We start from the raw sequence: 19,454 nt of genomic DNA, 5'->3' as shown, positions 1-19,454 counted from the left end.
GTCAGCAGACACTGCTGAGCCAATCAGGCATCGACACATCCACACAATAGGGTTTATAAGCCGACCGCCCCAGAGGGCGGGGTCCTTCTCTCACACAAAACTTGGTGCTCCTAATAAAGTGTGGTTGAGAAGAATCCTGCTGTTGTTGTTGTCCTTCCTGCTGGCAGGTAGTCGCGACAGTAGGAAAGGGGTGCCAATGCTAAAAGGCCTCACAAAAACGTGGAACACTGATAGTATAGTCATTTCAGCCAAAGCGGGAAAAGTTAACAAAGAACTACCACAGAAGTGTACCAGATTAGCATGGTGTTCAACTTGAGGATAGATACTTTTAGGAAGTCAGGAAATAATCTTTTAAAAAAGTGACATTTTCACATATAATGCTGACAACAGGAGACATACAGATAAAATGGGGCACAAGCACTACACCATTAGAGTATGTAGCTCGCCTGGAGCTCTCTATTTAGACCAGGCTGGCCTCGAACTTGAAGAGATCCACTTGGCCTTGCCTCCCGAGCACTAAGATTAAGGGTGTGCACCATCACATCAGTTCACCTAGTTCTAATATTCTGTGTGAATCCCAGCAATCTAGCTACCTGAGTCTCATAGCAAAGCCACAAGAGGGACAGTTCCTGAATGAGGCCAGGCTGGGACTATATGGATATTGGTGTTAATGAGCCCTAATTTGTAGTCACAGAGAAGCTAGACCTGGCTCTCTCTGTACTGCCTTTGTGTCTTTACCTAAGATTCTATGTCTCTGCCGGATTATTTTTCTGTCCTTTCTGTTCATTTGTTTGTTTGTTTAACATTTTCTTGATTCTTTGTGATTTTCACATCATACACCTTAGTCCTGCTCATCTCCCGGTCCCCTCATATCTACCCTTCAACCCTTGTAGCCTTACACACACACACACACACATACACCAGCAAAAACAAAGCATAGAAAGCATCTCATCCTAAAAACTGTAGTGTCACAGTGTGTTCACACATCTTCACTTGCAAATGTTCATTGCAATAAGCCATTGGTCTTGTTTGAGACCTCTGGATTCTGTGACACCATCAATATTGAATCCTTACAAGGCCTCCTCCCAGTTATCCTGTTGTTGCCCTATACCTTGGAGATCTTAAAGCTTTGTACCAGTAGGACTGGCCCTTTCACAAGTTCCAACTGTTTGCAAATGACATAGATTTGGGGATAGGCCAACTCAGAGCCCTGGATCTGGCCTGGGTGGTAGTTAAGGTGGTAGTTAAGGTTATCTGCATCACTAGGAAGTCCTTCCAGCACTACTCCAGCTAGGCCACTCAATGCCATCATTAGCAGGTCAGCTCTCCTGGTCTCTTGCCCTTGAGGCCAGCTCACGCACACCCATGCCTCTAGAGCCAGCTCCACTGCATTGCCCAAAGGGAGGTGGAGGGCTTGAGCTTTGGAGTGCCAGTGAAAGGGCAGGGATAGTTCTCCTGCTCTTATGCCCTTGGAGCCAGCTCTCCCAACTACTGCAGGTACCAAGGGAGGACAGCATTAACCACCTCCACCCCAGCTCAGGACAGATGACTGATGGTGCCAATTCTCTCCTGCTCTCATCCTGGGGTCCTGCTCCTCCACCAGGGCCAGTTCTACTTTGCTGCCCAGTCCAGGTACTGCCACTTTCTCAATTACTGCAGCCAGCAAGGATCAGGGCCAGCAAACCAGCTCTCTTGATCCCAGGGCCAGTTCTCTTGACTGCTTCAGGTGGTAAGGGACAAGCGAGGGAGGGCAATAACCCCTGCATCTATGCCACCCCAAAGCAGTGGAGTGACAGGGCTCTTTGGGGCTGGCTCACCCACACCCCTGCCACCAGGGCCAGCTCCACTCCTGCTAGGGCAAGATTTAAGGCCTGTTCTCTGGTGTGCTGCCTCCAGTGAGAGGTAGGACCAGTTCCTTAGCCCACTGCAGTCAAGGAGGGGCAGGGACAGTTCTGTACAACCCCTGGACCTTCATGTGGTACCAGGCAGCTGCCCTGACCAGGAATGTCCCCATGGTCTCTAGTGGTAATATGAGCTGTGGACATCAACATTGACTTCTGTCACTGTGTAGCCCCAGACATGACCCTCAGTGGCAAGTTGGGTTAGAACTTCATTATGGCCCCAGGTGGCAAGACTGGCCACTCACAATGGGCTACTTATCTCCACTCTTGAGACTCCAGTTCCATCTTTCTTTATAGTGTTCAAGCTGTTCTACTTCTCTTTATCTCCCATCTACCCACAACATACTCACACAGTGTGGCAGCTCACATTGCAGGTTGGCCAGGTTGTATCCTGCAGCAAGTGGGTGTCTATGGCCCACCTGTACTTTGCCCCAAATTGGCAGTCTGTAGGTGGCATGGTAGTCTACAGATCTCTATCTTCCTCCTTCCAAGTTATACTTCCTAGATTGTATTTGAGTTGATTTGATTTTTATGTGTCCTAGGTATAAAACAGTTTTGCCGCCAAGCCAGGCATCAAGCTAGGATGACAAAGAGCTGCCATCTACTCTGCTCCTGACTAATATAAGAACAACACCACCAACAAGGTATCTCTTTGCCCATTGCCAGGGGCCTCTCTGATTTTTTGTAATCCTAATGAACTTAATTAACCCTACAAGGGAAAGTTGAAATATAGACTTGGCTGGCATTACCAAGATGGAAAGGATAGTTAAACCCCTCTCTAATTAACCTCTTCATACCTAACACTTGATCTTTGGGCTCCTACTTACAGATTAAAAAATCTAACAATTTGCTTCATTAGCCCTCTGCTTGGTCGCTTGGTAATAATTGCTCTGTCCCAAGACACTGATGTGACATGTTTGATTATCATTTTCTCAGACTCTCAATGCCACCATGATCACACCATCCTACAACATCTTTGCTTTCATATCCTAATGTTCTCAGAACAGCTACAGGCCCAATGATGCTTGTCAAACACTTTCACACTGATAGCAAGACTTCGGTTTTCATTGTCCTTCTGTATATTTTGGCAGTGACATGTGCATATGGAAATGTGTAAATGCAGGAAATTCACTGTATGTCCAATGTCTTTCCGTCTGTGTTGAATGTTCCCCTTCTCTGAATTTTAGCCAGGAACATGGACACTAGCTGAGGCATTTCCGTAAGTGCTTGTGACACTGGACAGAGCCAATGTCACCATCAGCCTTCATTCTGTTTTGCTACTTTATGTAATTTTTCTTGCCCCCTCTCAACCTCCCAGAGGCATTCTGATCATCCTTTCTCTGAGATGAGTGGCAGTTTTGCCAGGCATCAGCTGGCTTTTCAGTCTGTGCCCTTGGGAGGCAAGTGATGGGGGTAGAGATTGGCCATCTCAGCCCAGAGAAGCTGTCAACATCTATCAAAAGCATGTCTCACAGTCCAAGTAGTTTCCTCATGTCAGTTCAAGTGTCATCATAACAGTCAAATTGAGGCAACAGAGACAGACTTTGCCAAAAGAAGGTAAAATTGCTCAAAGATCAGCCATGATTGGGCAGGCATTCTAAGGAAAGAGAAATGAAAAATTTATTCCCAATAAAGAATTTAATGTGCTATGCCAAGAGACTTAACACACTGTTGTCCTAGTTGTGCAGATAAAAGAATGAGGTTCATATAGTAATCTGTAGGCTTCAATCCGTATTTTCTTGATATCAAAGACATAAGCATTTAATTTTATATCTTCCTGCATTGTTGCCAGAGTCCTATCAGAAGGCAGCAGGGAATGCAATGACTAGTTGTAGACTGAAGGCAGGTATTCCAACTGTCCAAGGCAGAGGAAGAGGATCTAGGCAACCTGAAGAAGTAGTTGCCAAGAATTTAAGCACAGTCTTCATTCTCTACTGAGGCAACTGGAAACCCAGGAGAGGCCTGCCATCCCTTCTGAGAAACAAATCTTTGCTATTTCTCTCCTGGTTACTGCAAGTCCCACACCCATCCTTTTCTTCTCTCTTGACAATATATAAGCTCCTCACTCTTCTGTCTGAAGTCTCTTATCACAATGGAAGTGATTGATGGTGAATTTAAAACACGGGCATTATCCAATTTTCCCTTTACTTGAAATTCTCCACAAGTGCCTTTGTCCTCTCTGAGCATAAGCCAGACCCTCACAGTGACACACAGCGTGGTGGTTAATTATCACTACTGCTACCTTCCACAGCTTGCTTTGCTTCTTTTCCCCGCCCCTCCCCCATGCCTGCCATGCAGAAAGCATTTAGTAAATGTTTGTTCAGTGAAGAGTAAATGAGGCAGAAGTCCCTTGCAGGTCGGTATGTTAAAATTAATATAGTTAACTGTTTCTAAAATTATTCTTAATGATCCGTGATTCCCAATTCTTACACATTTATGGGGTCCTTTAAGTGATGGTGGGATCCATGACTCATTTCATTAAATGGTAGGGATGACCATATAGATATTCTATATCCAAGAATGAGTTGGGGCTATTCTTCCCATTCTGCTGTCTCAGGAAAAGTGAATTGCCATGAGATGAGTAACCTATGGTGGGAAGTCCAGATGCTCAGGAAATGAGGATTCTCTTTATTAGGTAAGGGCAGCCTGCAGCCAATAGCCAACAATAAACTAAAGCCCTCAGTTTTCTAATCATGAGGAATGACTGTGTTTTGACAAAAGCTGGACTGAGTGACCTCAACTGCTATCTGTCATACCCTCAGCTAGGTCCTCAGCTAATCCACGGCTGCTGTTGAGATTGTACATTAATACATCTGCATTGTCATCAGCCTCTGCACGTGCAGTAGTGTGTTAGAAATAGGTTAACATTTATCATCTGAGCAGTGACTGTTAGTGCTTGTCCATAAATGAGCATCTTCATCAAACTCCTTCCTCTCTAGACCTGGAACACACACACACCACACACACACACATACACACACACACACACCTTGAGAAAGAGGAGGTAGAAATAATGGGGTGTCAGCATCAGAAATAGATAGGAAGATGTCTATAATTCTAAGATATTGTAAATACAAGGAAATTATTCAACCAAGATTCTGCCCCAGTTGTTTTGCAAGAAGAAAAACTTTTCGGTTTTCATATCTACTCTTGAGGCATAGATGTGATATAGACATTCCATTTAGGGCTGAACACCACATAACAAGCTCTATTTAAGATTCTATTGACATCCCATTTTCCAAATCAAATCCTATGCCCAGTTAGATTCAAGGATGAAGTAATAGACTCTACCTTTTAAAAATTATAATTATATACATATATAATTATACATAATATATTATATATATATATATATTAATTGTGAGAATTAAGAGGATTCCTTGAGTTCCTATGTGTGAATATATTACAGAGTAATCATATCCACCCACCATTCTATCCTCTCTCTTTCCTCTTTGCTTCCTCCTCTACCTACTACCTCCAACCCAGTTGCTTACCATCCTTTCCTCTCTTACTTTTCATAGACCTATGTCTGAAAGGAGATGTGCTGGATTCACATATTAAGAGATGTTACAGATTGCTGTTTGCATGTTCTGCTTCCTCAAGAGTACCTGTATTTAGATGTGGCCAGGTAAATAGTCATTTAAGGCTAAAGCCCATGATTGGATAGTGGAAGGGAAGGCAGAGCTGAAAGTTTTAGAGAGGGGACAGAGAGACAGAGAGAGGAGACAGAGATGGAGACAGAAGAGACAAGATGATACCTGAAGGAGAGGATGATGAGCCAGAACCACATGGTCCTAGGAGCTATAAGTAACTGGGGATTTCTTGAAGAGACAATTGAGTAATGTAGGGCACATTTGTCCAATCTAGGTGTGCAGCTTGTATCTACATCAATTGAGTTTTGAGTTCTTTGTGTGGGCATTTTGGGGGTTGAGAATTTACTGTTATAAATCTGGCATACAAACAGCAATCCACAACAAAGGGGGACTGCAAAAAAGGGATGTGTGTTAATCTCACCCATATGGGGAGAATGGTCCCGAGTACCATTCACTAGGATGTTCTGGCTAAGCATCTATGAAGGGAAGGGAGTCAGCTCAGTGTGCTACAGCTCATCTCTTTTCCATTCTGATGAATTGATCTCCCAAGTGAGACCTTCATTTATGATTCTTCCTCTTTCTCATTTCTTTTGTCTCTTTAATCTTTTGCAGATTTCATCATTTTGTCCATACAACTTTCCTTATTGATTGATATCAATAGCAATATAACATATAGTTGGATTGCCCTTGTACCTTCTACATTAGAACTGTTTGACTGGAAAGCAGTCATTGTGTTGTAGTTAGCATCTACATCATGCTTACAAAAATTCAAGGCTCAGAACCATCATTCTAGAGGATGCTTACAATGATGACTACATGAAATGTTAAATCATTCTTTGTGATGTCTCAATATACGTACTTTTACTGACACATCTTCAGTCTACAACTCTGGTGACAACAATATTGGATTCCTCCTCTTTACTTCATGTCCAGCAGCACGATTTACTCATCCACTTAAAAAAGAGTTTTCTGGTCCATGACCTCATCTTGGGCTGGTAGACCTCACCTCTCTTTGTAAGGAACGCATGTGATCAAATAATCAGAACACAGAGTAAGCAAAGCACTGTATCTCCCTCAGACCTCTGAAGCCCAGCTGAGGGAGAATTTGACAACCCTCCCTGAGGCAATTCAACAAGGTTCACAGGAAAGGTCTGCTTAACCTTGGTCAGGAAGATGGGGGTCAGACATTCATCTGACTGAAAGCAAAATAGGCAAGGCACAGGTTTAGAGCGGCAATTCTCAGTCTATGGGTTGCAACCCCTTTTGGGCATTAAATTACTCTTTCCCAGGGGTCACCTAGACCTCGCAAAACATGTATATTTACATTACAATTCATAACAGTAGCAAAATTACAGTCATGAAGTAGCAATGATTTTATGGTTGGGGGAGTCACAGCATGAGATACCGTATTAAAGGGCCACAGCATTAGGAAGGTTGAGAACCACCGGATTAGAGACACAAAAGATCACTTCAAGGTTTTAGAAACAGCTCACCCCTCAGACTTCAAGGTCTGTCAGTGCAGTAATAGATAGGATATGGAGTCTGTATTTCTGAAATATGGTAAACATAAGAAAATGCTTTAATAAAGATTCAGCTGCAGTTGAATTTTGCACAGGGAAAGTGTAAAATTTCAGTCTGGGCTTACCCTTTTCCACCACTGGATCTTTCAGTGAAACCTGTCAGCCTCTGAGATCAATATTTCTGTTTCTTCTCCTCGGCTTGTCTCCCAGCTCCTCTTATCAGGATTCTTCAAACAGAGCCTGTATCTTTCTTAGCTCATACCTGTCAGTGTTCGCAATGGAGGTAAGGGAAAACTGAAAAAATGGGCAGAATATTCAGAGGTGTATTTTTCAGCTCTACCTGTTCACACTGGGGAATGTGTGTGTATGCATGTGTGCACATGTGCATATGTGCACAAATGAGAAACAAGGAGGAAGGGTCCTGACAGGGAACTGTCGTGATGGGTGACATTTAGAGCATGAAGTCCATTTAAAAATCATCGGCTTCTTTCTTGTCTATTGCAGGTAATGAAACAGTGACCCAGAGCTGTCAACAATTTTTTCAGAGTCATAAGGCAATAATCACATTTGTAGAAAATGCACAGTAATTATTAATAGCTGTTTCCAAATTGAACTACCAATTAGAAACTTCCTAGAGAAGCCCTGAATAGTTGCTATCTTCTCCTCAGACTGAGAACAAGCAGAATAGTTCCCAGAGAAAAGCCAAGGCTACCCAAGAGTGGGATAATAAGCAGGTTAAGAAAATGTTAATAATAGTTATTCATTATATCCAGGTCCAAATTTGGCCTCTGGGTCAATTAATTTTCCTTTCTGTGACAAAAATATTTGAGAAAACCAACTAAAGGAAGATAAAGTTTCTCTGCAGCTCCTGGTTTCCCAGGTTTCTGTGCATGGTCAGTGGCCCTATCACTGTGGGCCAGCAGGGAGGCAGAGCATCATGATGGTGGGTGCTCATGGCAGTAGAGGCTGTTGATCTCAAGATGACTGCAAAGACAGAGACTGGAGGCAATGTGTTCCTTTTCATACATGCCCTACTTATCTGCTTCTTTCAGCTAAGCTCCACCTCCTTATTTCTGCCCTCTCAAAAGTGCCACTACACTAATCCATCATTGGATTTTTCTATGGGCCAGGTTAGCACTCTCATGATCTAGTGACCTGCTAATGATTGAACCCACCAGCTGGGGACCAAACCTTCAACACCTGAGTCTTTGAGAGGGTTTACTTTATATCCAAATGACAATATGATTCTGTAATTGATAAAATGCAGATAAGAATCTAGAGTAATCTAAATTATCTGAGTAAACTATTTTTGTAAAGATCCCTAGATATTTCCTCTGTTCAGCCTAGTTTGAGAACCACAATATAGGTGAAAGGGAAAATAAGAGAGAAAAGCTTAAGTCTGTGATGGATTACAAGTATTCTTACTCTATTAATAATTTATACTTTCAAAAGGCAAAACAGAGATTCATTGTTCATCAAACTAATCCCAGGATTAATGGGTTTTGGCATGGCTAAATCTAGGAGCTCTAAAGAATATTATTTGCAATCTCTCTCCATCTCTCAGATCTCTGTTTTATTCTCAGATGGACACTTCCCTATCCTGGCAAAAGTAGACACTAATGACTGAGAGCTTCCACTGTCTTCTTAGCAATGCTGACAGAATGTCCCTCAACAGAGGAATGGATACAGAAAATATGGTATGACTACACAATGGAGTACTACTCAGCTATAATAAAACAATGAATTTATGAAATTCTTAGGGAAATGGATGGATCTGGAGAATATCATCCTGAGCGAGGTAACCCAATCACAAAAGAACACACATTGTATGAACTCTCTGATAAGTGGATATTAGCCAGAAGTTGGAAATACACAAAGTACAATCCACAAATCACAAGAAACTCAAGAAGAAGGAAGACCAAAATGTGGATACTTTATTCCTTCTTAAAAGGGGGAACAAAATACCCATGGAAGGAGTTTCAGAGCCTATCTATGGAGCAGAGACTGACAGAAGGACAATCTAGAGACTGTTCCACCTGGGAATCCTTCCCATATTCAATCATCAAATCCAGACACTATTGTGGATGCCAGCAAGTGCTGGCTGACAGGAGCCTGATATAGCTGTCTCCTGAGAGGCTCTGACAGTACCCAACTATACAGAAGTAGAGGCCCACATCCATCCATCAAGTATGTACTCCATACTTGAGTACAGGGTCCCCGATGAAGGAGCTAGAGAAAGGACCGAAGGAGATGAAGGGTTTGCAGCCCCTTAGGATGAACAACAATATGAACTAACTAGTACCCTTAGAGCTCCCAGGGACTAAATCACCAACCAAAGAGTACACATGGTGGGACTAATGGCTCCAGCAGCATATGTATAGCAGAGGATGGCCAAGTCAGTCATCAATAGGAGGAGAGGCCCTTGGCCCTGTGAAGGTTCTGTGCTTCAGTGTAGGGGGATGCCAGGGCCAGTCAGCAGGAGAGGGTGGGGTGATGAGCAGGGAGAGGGGGGAACAGGGGTTTGGTTTTGTTTTAGTTTTATTTTATTTTATTATTTTTTTCTTTTTTTTTTTCGGAGGGGAAACTGGGAAAGGAGATATCATATGGCATGTAAATAAAGAAAATATCCAATAAAAATTTTTCAAGACCTATGTCAAACCATATGACTATCCTTGAGTCATTTGCTATATAGGAAATTAGACCAAAAATCACATGGCCAAACACAATCCTAATGTATGTTCCATAATGTGAAAAGAAATTGAGTAATCCCCAGAGGGAAATCCATGCTTTTTAGAGCTTCAAGTTGAGATGCAGATCAAGAAAACCACAAAACCATAGGTGATCTCCATGTATAGACCCAAATAAGGATCCATAAAAGTGGGGCTGAGACCTGAACCTGAGTTGAGGTACAATACTTACATGCTGTTTTTTTTTTCATTCTCAGGTAAGATACTGGCTCAGGCTACATTAGCTTCAGTTATTCTATGAGCCACTGGAACTGCCACTCCTGGGCCAAACAAATAAATTCTGAAATTCTATCTCTGAAATTATACCCCCAGGCAATTCTGCTTTTCCATTGTATCACAGAGTTACTCTTTTACCATTGTCCATTCTGTCTTAACAATACAGTTGTAGCTAAATACTCTCTGGAGTCCCTTGCAGCTATGTATAGTCATGTGACTATAAACTAGCCAGTACTCCACTCGTTGCCATCTACCCCTTTACATTTCCTGCTTTCTGGGAGAAAGAAAGAAATGGGACAAATGATTCAATTCATAAGGAGAAACTTTGTGTTGAGGGTGATAGAGCTATCTTTTCAAACTATTAGCCACCTATGTGTCCTCTCCCATTCATTTTCAGGAAGAAATAAAACTATCCTTCACATATATTGCTGTAATTTGTGATTTGTGTATCAAATTAGTTTTACAATCTAGCAAAGGCAACACTCATGAAATTTTCCCAAGGGGCCTGTTATTAGACCTTTTTGGTCTAATGATCACCATTCTAGCCTTTCCTGCTTTTTTTATATCATTGACCTATTATTCATCTAAGATTATGAATCATATCTCAGGAACCTGACTCTGTAGTTTTACTTTCAAAATGCCTAGCATAAGTGCCAAGGTCCCATGATGATCATATAGTGATGGGATATGTAACAGAATGTAGATATCTCATCTCCAACTTATTCCTGGAATATATTTCTAAGTGATTCCTTGTTATTTCAAGAGAGAGTACTTCTAGGATCTATGATAGTATCTTTATGGTATAAAGACATCAGGGATCAGCAGGCACACATAAAATCTCTCTGTTCATCAGAAAGGAAAGTGAGATCCCCCTACCCCCACCACTAAAATAACTGGCTGATTTATCTAGAGATTTTATCAATAATCTCTTCTGAGGTTTTTACATAGAGTGATGTAGAGCAGGGGGGTTATTGGTAGAGATTAAATGGTCTGAAAACCAGGAAAGGGAGAGGAAAAGGCAGGGGAGAGGTAGATAAATGGAGGAGGGGAGAAAGAGAATAAATGAGAGAGAAGATACCCTGGGTAGACAGTCCACCAGTAATTATAAATAGAATTCCCTGGATGGGTGTGGTGGTGCACTCAGGAGGCAGCTCTTTGTGAGTTCAAGGTAGTCTGGTCTAAATTTCACTATGTAGAAAATTTAGACCATATAGATAGATAGACAGACATACAGACAGACATACAGACAGACAGACAGACAGACAGACAGACAGATAGATAGATAGATAGATAAAATGTCAAGTGCAAGTACTGTCATTTCTTCTTTCTTCACTATATCTTGAATTAATAAATTATTCCCTTTCTGCTTCTGTTTTCTCATCTGAAAACTGCAGAACAGAGTATGTCCACTCCTCTGAGAACTAAGTAAGCTTACAGAAATAAAAGCAGTTCTACATCAGAAAGCATGGTTGTATTGTTTGCCTGCTTACTGCCTAAAATACAGAGTATGCTTGCTTACTGCCTAAAATACAGACTTTCTAGTGTGTTATGGACCCTTGAAAATAAGGAATTGATTCTTCTCCAAGACAGAGCAGAAGAAGAAACTACCATGGCTGAGGGTCTTTCTGCTCTGGTAGTCCTGGTCAGCTCCCAGCAGTCAGGAAGTTATGATGAACTACCATCCAGCTCTATCTGCCTCAGATTGGTCATTCTAGTATGGGACTCATTAAAACTCAATTCTTAGATTTTTTTTTAACCAAACCAAATCTCTCAGATTATGTGGACATTTTATGGATGTTTATTTATTTTTTTTACTGATTTAAGTTTTATCGTGTTATAATGAGAAAAGATACATGATTTCAATTTATCTGAATTTGTTAACATTTAAAAACATATTTTAAGTAAATAGAATTACATCACATTGTTGTTTCCCTTTTGTACCCCAACTCCTCCCAAAGACTCCCATCAATACCTGCAATACCTTTCATTTTTTTGCTGTTGTGTCATATTCTTTAAAATTTATAAAATATTGTAACAATAAAAATGGGTATTATGAAAATTGTTTGATATAAAAACAACAATCAATTGAACAGTCTTATGCAGATACTTGTCTACATCAATACTGAAAATACATACATTTGTCTCAATATAAAATTGAAATAACTCCAAACATATTAACTGTATAGTTTCAAAATAATACATCACTACTAGTATTATTTTAATGAATTTAAATAGATAAAGTTTTTTTGTTTCTTTGTTTTATTTTTAGTGGAGCTTAAAATCTTGGCTCTTACTGTGGTATAAGCCCAAAATAAGAACAATTTTTAGACACTGGAGTTCATTGTAATAAGGCTGTATTTCAATGACCCTCACATCACCAAAGGATTTTACCTCCATCATAGCTAAGCTGAGAGTTGACAATTCTGCTCTGCCAAGGAATGAATTGTAGGCACAATTTTTGGATTCAGATTTCCTGCTATGGTCACAGCTTTTTGACTTGAGTGAGTGACTTTATTCTTGCCCACAGAGAACAGGTTATATTCATTTAAGAAATGGTGTATGTATTAAGATGGTCTATCCATGAAGTCATTCACCAACTGTTTCAATGAACAATGGTCCTGCTTGGAGGGTGGCACAGACATTAGGTGAGGGTAAGAATCTGGTTCATTGGCTGTGATGATTTTGAAAAGCATTCATCTCAGAGAAATAGTAACTTGTAAAGTCATCTTCTTCAAACTTGATATAATAGTTACAAACATCAAGCAAAACATTTAGTCTCGCTCTTTGTTGTTCTCTTACAAGCCACCTCCAAAGTTAATTATATTTCTTCTGGATGTATAAACTTTTTAAATAAGTAAGCTGTTCTAAAAACCATAGTATAGTATAAAAACTTCAAATAAACAATCCTACTAATAGAGAGTCTGAGATAGGAGAAGCCTGATTTCAAGACCATTATGTGGAACCCAGCAAGACACTGTCATGCACAAACAAGCAAAAAGTGAATATAGATTGTACAATATTGGACCTATTTCTCCAATTACCAAATTAGAGAGACCACTGGATGACAGCCAACAAATTTCTAATTCCTCATATTTTTGGATTTTAATTGATTAGGATATGTTGGTAATATTAATTTTCATATTAAGATATCAAGAAAAAGTAATTGTTACTTCCTGTTATTTTTGTTGTTAGAAGTGGAATTAGGTTTGTGTGAGTTTGTTGAAAGATCACCTTCTTGCTTCTTCTAGGGTGTAGTTTTGCTCCTAATGTTGGTGTTTTCCATCTATTATCCTTTGTAGGGCTGAATTTGTAGAAAGATATTGTATAAATTTTGTTTTGTCATGGAATATCTTGTTTTCTCCATCTAAAGTAATTGAGAGTTTTGCTGGGTATAGTAGCCTGGGCTGGCATTTGTGTTCTTGTAGGTTCTGTATGACACTTGCCCAAGATCTTCTAGCTTTCATAGTCTCTGGTGAGAAGTCTGGTATAATTCTGATAGGCCTGTCTTTATATGTTACTTGCCTTTTTTCCCTTACTGCTTTTAAAATTCTTTCTTTGTTTAATGCATTTTGTGTTTTAATTATTATGTGAAGGGAGGAATTTCTTTTCTGGTCCAAACAATTTGGAGTTCTGTAGGCTTCTTGTATGTTCATGGGCATCTCTTTCTTTAGGTTAGAGAAGTTTTCTTCTATAATTTTGTTGAAGATATTTACTGGCCCTTTAAGTTGGGCGTCTTTTCTCTCTTCTATACCTATTATCCTTAGGTTTGGTCTTCTCAGTGTGTCCTGGATTTCCTTGATATTTGCTTTTTGAATTTTCTTTGACTGTTGTGTCAATGTTTTCTATGATATCTTCTGCCCCTGTGATTCTTTTTTGTATCTCTTGTATTCTGTTAATGATGCTTGCATCTATGACTCCTAATGTCTTTCCTAGGTTTTCTAACTCCAGGGTTGTCTCCCTTTATCATTTTTTTTATTGTTTCTGTTTCCATTTTTAGGTCCTGGATGGATTTGTTCATTTCCTTTACCTGTTTGATTGTGTTTTCCTATAGTTCTTTAAGGGATTTTTGTGTTTCCTTTTTAAGGGCTTCTAGCTGTTTACCTATGCTCTCCTGTACTTCTTTGAGGGAGTTACTTATGTCCTTCTTAAAGTCCTGTATCATCATTGAAAGAAGTGATTTTAGATCTGAATCTCACTTTTCTGGTGTGATGGTGTGTCCATGACTTGCGATGGTGGGAGAATAGGGTTCTGATGATACCAAGTAAACTTGATTTCTGTGCTTATGTTCTTATGCTCGTCTCTGTCCATCTGGTTATCTCTAGTGCTACCTGCCCTGGATAAATCTGACTGACACTTGTCCTACCTGTGATCCTGGTTGTGTCAGAACTCCTCTGAGTCAAGCTTTTTCTGTGATCCTGTGGTTCTGAAATCCTGTGATCCTAGGCCCGTTAGAGCACCCAGGAATGGAGCTTCCTCTGGGTGTTGTGGGATTGGCTGCAAAATTTGCACCCAAGGTCTGCTCAGAGCACCAGCCCAGACAGACTTGAAGGAACCAGTGCCACTGGGCTGTCAGAGTTCCTGTGTTTCTGGGTCCCCCTGGTCCCAGTTACTCCCAGTGTTGCGGCAGATGTTGTGTCCTCCTCACCTCTGATCCTCTGATCCTGGGCTTGTTAGAGCATCTGGGAGTGGAGCTTCCTCTGGGTGTTGTGCAGAATTTGTGTTCCAGGTCTGCTCAGAGCACTAGCCCAGACAGACTGGAAGGAACCCTTGCCACTGGGCTGGCAGAGCTCCTTCATGCCTGGGTCCCGTTGGTTCCACTTACTCCTGGTGTTGGGACAGATGTTGTGTTCTCCTTACTTCTGCTTCTCTGATCCTGGGAGTGTTGGAGCACCTGGGAGTGGAGCTTCCTCTAGGTGTTGTGGGACTGGCTTTGATCCTCTGATCCTGGGCTTCTTAGAGCACCTAGGAGTGGAGCTTCTTCTGGGAGTTGTGCAGAATTTGTGCCCAAGGTCTGCTCAGGGCACCAGCCCAGACAGACTGGCTATGTATTGTTTTTTTAAACATATAATTGTGTAGAGCACTGAACCTAGACACCATGTGTTCTTCTCATTTAAATTCATTAAAATGTGATCTTCAGTGATCACATTTGTTAAATGTTAATAACAATCTCCAGTTCATGGAATCATTCTTTTTTCCAAGATTGTTTACTGTACACATCCCATATTTCAGGCACCATCCTTGGCACTGATGATATTACAGTGAAATAGAATAACCCCAAAGGCCTGCCCCATGGTTATGGTTAGGAAAAATAAATCCCTGTGTGTAAAATGCCTTGTAAGTGATAGAGCCTGCTGTGGGTGTCATCTCGGCTGCTTCTAGAGTTGCTACAGTCATAGTGACTGTCATTCCCACTATTGCTACTGGGGTTCTTGTAGCCACTGTCCAGAGCTTCTGCTACTGTCACTACTACTACAGTCACTGTTATGACTGTGACACAGCTGGAAAGTTCACAGATTAGGATTTGAACCCAAGTCAGATTGTGTTTGAAAGTATTTGTTAGTGAGACAGAAATGGAGGTAAAATAAAATCCCAAAGTAGACTGTCATTTACTATTTTCAGGGTAAATTCTTTAAGTCTCCAGGTTTTGTTTTTCTAGCATTACAATCCTCCTCAGTAGACTTGTATTCTAATCTAGACGCTGGGTCCAAACAGTAATAAGTAAAGTATGCTTGCACTAGAAAGGCCAAATCCAAGACCCTAGACCAAAAAAAAAAAAAAAAAAAATCATCAAAGCATTAGCATTCGGTGTTAAGAAAGGCCTTCAAATCAGATTTCCACACAATGTTTGGGGACTAGAGATGGCAGACTGATAAACGCTAACCTGGGTCCTATTAGCTTTTTGCATCTGAGGCTGGATGCTAGTTGATCGTTTCCAGAGGAAGACAGTAACCAGGGGCCTCCTTCAGAGAGGTGGTGGCAGGATTTGGGTACTCATCACCAGGTCTGCTTCTAATCATTTTCTCATGGAGAAAAACACAGTCCAAAAAGGTAGGAGATTGAGACCTACCCAGGAAGATGTCTCCTCCTTAGACAGTACACACATGGCAATCCTTCTGATTATGCGCTCAACAAAGATTCAGTCCAGGTTTGCACTGTACCTAGCCCTGAACAGTATGCTATCTATGATCTCAGTGCTGTCCTGCGGGACCCACAGGAAATACTTTCTAACACCCTAGTTTCTGGTGTCATGTGAGGCCAGATTGGGAAAGCCTTGTATGCCTGGGAACCTATCCTATGGGCAATCAGAGATATCAAAGACCATTCTAAGCAGAAGAGAGGCCTGGATAGTGCTATGCTTGGCAAAGGTCTTTCTTCCATGGACAATGATGACTGTGTGAGCAAGTCCAGAGACTGGGGAGCTCAGACCTCAGCAAATATATATTTCAATATCTTGAAAAAAACAGCAAGATTGGATTGTGAGAAAAAGAACAAATCCAGTTTTCATTTATTCTGAGGAACATCTGGAAACTGAAAAAAAAAAAAAAACAAGACTTAAAAAAACCCAAAACACACCTTTGCTCTGGTTATAACTGTTAGGTGGTAGGGATGCAGCTAAAACCAGCTACTACCAGAAGAGATGGCAACCAACAAGCACAGACCCTTTTTTTTTTTTTTTTTTAAGATAATTTGACTTTGAGACTAGCTTAATCCATAGGCTCAGACAGTGTTTTCAGAAATCTCATCAATGGCCTATTTTCTTCTACACTAGACCTATTTTAGATGAACACTGACAAGATAGCTACTGGTATCTCCAGAGAGTTACTGTTTCCTTTGAAAGTACATAGCCAGAGGGATTCTGTCCCCTTGTGTTCACAAAAGTTGTACCAGGTCTCAATGTACTGGAGAGATGGAGAAAACTGTTCCAAAAAGAAATGACTGGTAGGTTTTATTTTGGCTTGTGCTGTTTTACTTTGACAAGAAAAGAAAATGGATCATACAAAAAATCAATAGCTGTACACTCTACTGACGACCAGATTCTACTAGGATGGTTCTAAGTCACTGGTTCTGAACCAAGGGTGGGTGGTTTTACTTTCCATCCCTGGGGAAACTGGCCATTGTCTGAAGACAATTTTGGCTGTTAAAATTGGAAGACAGGTGAATATAGATGACTGTCTGTAAGCAGGTGAGGGCAGGTGAAAGATAAGGCTCGAGTCTGTGATTGGTCAGTGGAAAAAGAAGGTGGGCTGACAGTTTTAGAGGGGGGACAGAGAGAGACAGAGTGGGAGAAAGAGACAGAGAAGACAAGATGGAACCTATAGGAGAGGAAGGTGAATTGGATCCATGAAGCTTGAAACAGCCACAGGTAGCTATGGATATCATAGAAGAGAAATAGAGTAATTTAGAGCAATTTCTCCAAACTATGTGGGCAGCTTGGATCTCATGGAGGCATTTCCTTTCTCTATGATAACTCCAGCTTGTGTCACATTGGCACAAGACTTTCTAGCCAGTACAACTGACCCCTTGTCAACTTGGCACACAAATACATCACTATTAAGCCTCAACCCTTACTTTCTTACTCATCCCCAAGATCTAAATGACTTTAAAAAGTCTGAGTCTTTACAGATTCTTACATATTAAAATTTCAATCCCTTTAAAATATCTAATCTCTTTTGAAATTCGAAGTCTTTTTACAATTCAATGTCTCTTAACCACAGGCTCCACTAAAGTACTTTCTTACTTCAAAAGGTGAAAATATCAGGGCACAGTCACAATCAAAAGCCAAATCAAACTCTAACTGTTAAATGTCTGGGATCCACTCACGATCTTCTGGGCTCCTGCAAGGGTTTGGGTCACTTCTCCCGCTCTGCCCTTTGTAGTACACACCTTGTCTTCTATGCTCTAGCTGCCTGTACTCCACTGCTGCTGCTGGTCTTGGTAGTCATCTCATGGCACTGGCATCTCCAAAACACTGCTGTCTTCTGCTGCAACTGGACCGCACTTTTACAAATAGCCTCTCCCTGTATTCCGAACTTCTATGCACTCTCTGATAAGTGGTTATTAGCCCAGAAGTTCAGAATACAGGAAGAACAACCCACAAACCACAAGAAACTCAAGAAGAAGGAAGACCAAAATGTGGACATTTCATTCTTTCTTAAAAGGGGGAACAAAATACCCACGGAAGGAGTTGCAGAGACTAACTATGGAGCAGAGACTGAAGGAAGGACAAGCCAGCCTAATATAGCTATCTCCTGAGAGATTATGATGGTACCTGACTAACACAGATGTAGAGGCTCACAGCCATCCATTGAACTGAGTACAGGGTCCCTAATGAAGGAGTTAGAGAAAGGACCAAAGGAGCTGAAGGGTTTGCAGCCCCTTAGGACGAATAGCAATATGAACTAACTAGTACCCTCAGAGCTCCCAGGGACTAAACCACCAACCAAAGAGTACACATGGTGGGGTTCATGGCTCCAGGAGCATATGTATAGCAGAGAATGGCCTAGTTGATCATCAGTGGGAGGAGAGGCCCTTGGTCCTGTGAGGTTTCTGTGCCCCAGTGTAGGGGAATGCCAGGGCCAATAAGTGGGAGAGGGTAGGGTGGCAAGCATGGGGAGGGGGAAGGCCACAGGGGTTTGTTCTTGTTGTTTTCGTTTGTTTGTTTGTTTGCTTGCTTATTTTTTGAAGGGGAAACTGGGAAAGGAGAAATCATATGACATGTAAATAAAGAAAATATCTAAAAAAAAAAAAAAAAACAAAAACAAATAGCCTCTCACAGGATCTTTTCATGGTACTGAGACTCAAGGGGTCTCTGCCTGACCCCTTCAGTCCCTGGCCTTCAACTGCCACTGAGGCTGCATCTTTACCAATGGCCTCCCCTGGCCTCCTACAGTGGCAAGCATCAGCTGCTACCCCTTTGTGTTTCAAAACTAGTACCACCTGGGTGACTCTTACACATTACCAAGTCTGGCTGCCAACAGGAGGTACAACTGTGGCTGCCTCTGAAACACAGCTTCTCTGCGCTCTCAGAAAACACTTTCCAGAAGATTTCATCTTCCTGATGCTGGTCTTTTTTTTTTTTTTTTTTTGGTTTTTCAAGATAGGATTTCTCTGTGTAGCCTTGGGTGTCCTGGAACTCACTCTGTAGACCAGGCTGGCCTCAAACTCAGAAATCCACCTGCCTCTGCCTCCTAAGTGCTGTGATTAAAGGCATGTGCCACCACTGTCCAGCTGGTCTCTTCTTAATACTGCTAATTTCTTAGCTCCAGCTAAACAGCATCAATAGTCCTAGTAATACAAAGGTTTCATTTTAGTAGTTCTGGTATCTTGTTAATCACAGCTGATTCTTCAGTGAGGCTAACCAAAATTACAGAATCTTCATAATCAAAACAATAATGGTGTCACACGCCTTTAATTCCAGCACTTAGGAGGTAGAGGCAGGTGGATTTCTGAGTTTGTCTACAGAGTGAGTTCCAGGAG

At 41.3% G+C, this 19,454-nt stretch overlaps 1 long non-coding RNA gene and 1 other non-coding gene across 3 annotated transcripts in view; both read right to left on the bottom strand.

Annotated features, from left to right (window-relative positions):
* Positions 1-19,454, bottom strand: part of LOC116100897 — a 61,183-nt gene that overhangs the window by 33,223 nt on the left and 8,506 nt on the right. The window lies entirely within an intron of this gene.
* Positions 2,431-2,572, bottom strand: LOC116104334. The gene has a single exon (XR_004123840.1). It is a non-coding gene; the product is annotated as a small nucleolar RNA SNORA48 (small nucleolar RNA).

The sequence above is a fragment of the Mastomys coucha genome, unplaced genomic scaffold (genome assembly GCF_008632895.1).
Source record: "Mastomys coucha isolate ucsf_1 unplaced genomic scaffold, UCSF_Mcou_1 pScaffold21, whole genome shotgun sequence".
NCBI lineage: Eukaryota > Metazoa > Chordata > Mammalia > Rodentia > Muridae > Mastomys > Mastomys coucha.
The sequence above is the reverse complement of the archived record's forward strand: the minus strand, read 5'-3'. Positions and strand labels throughout refer to the sequence as shown.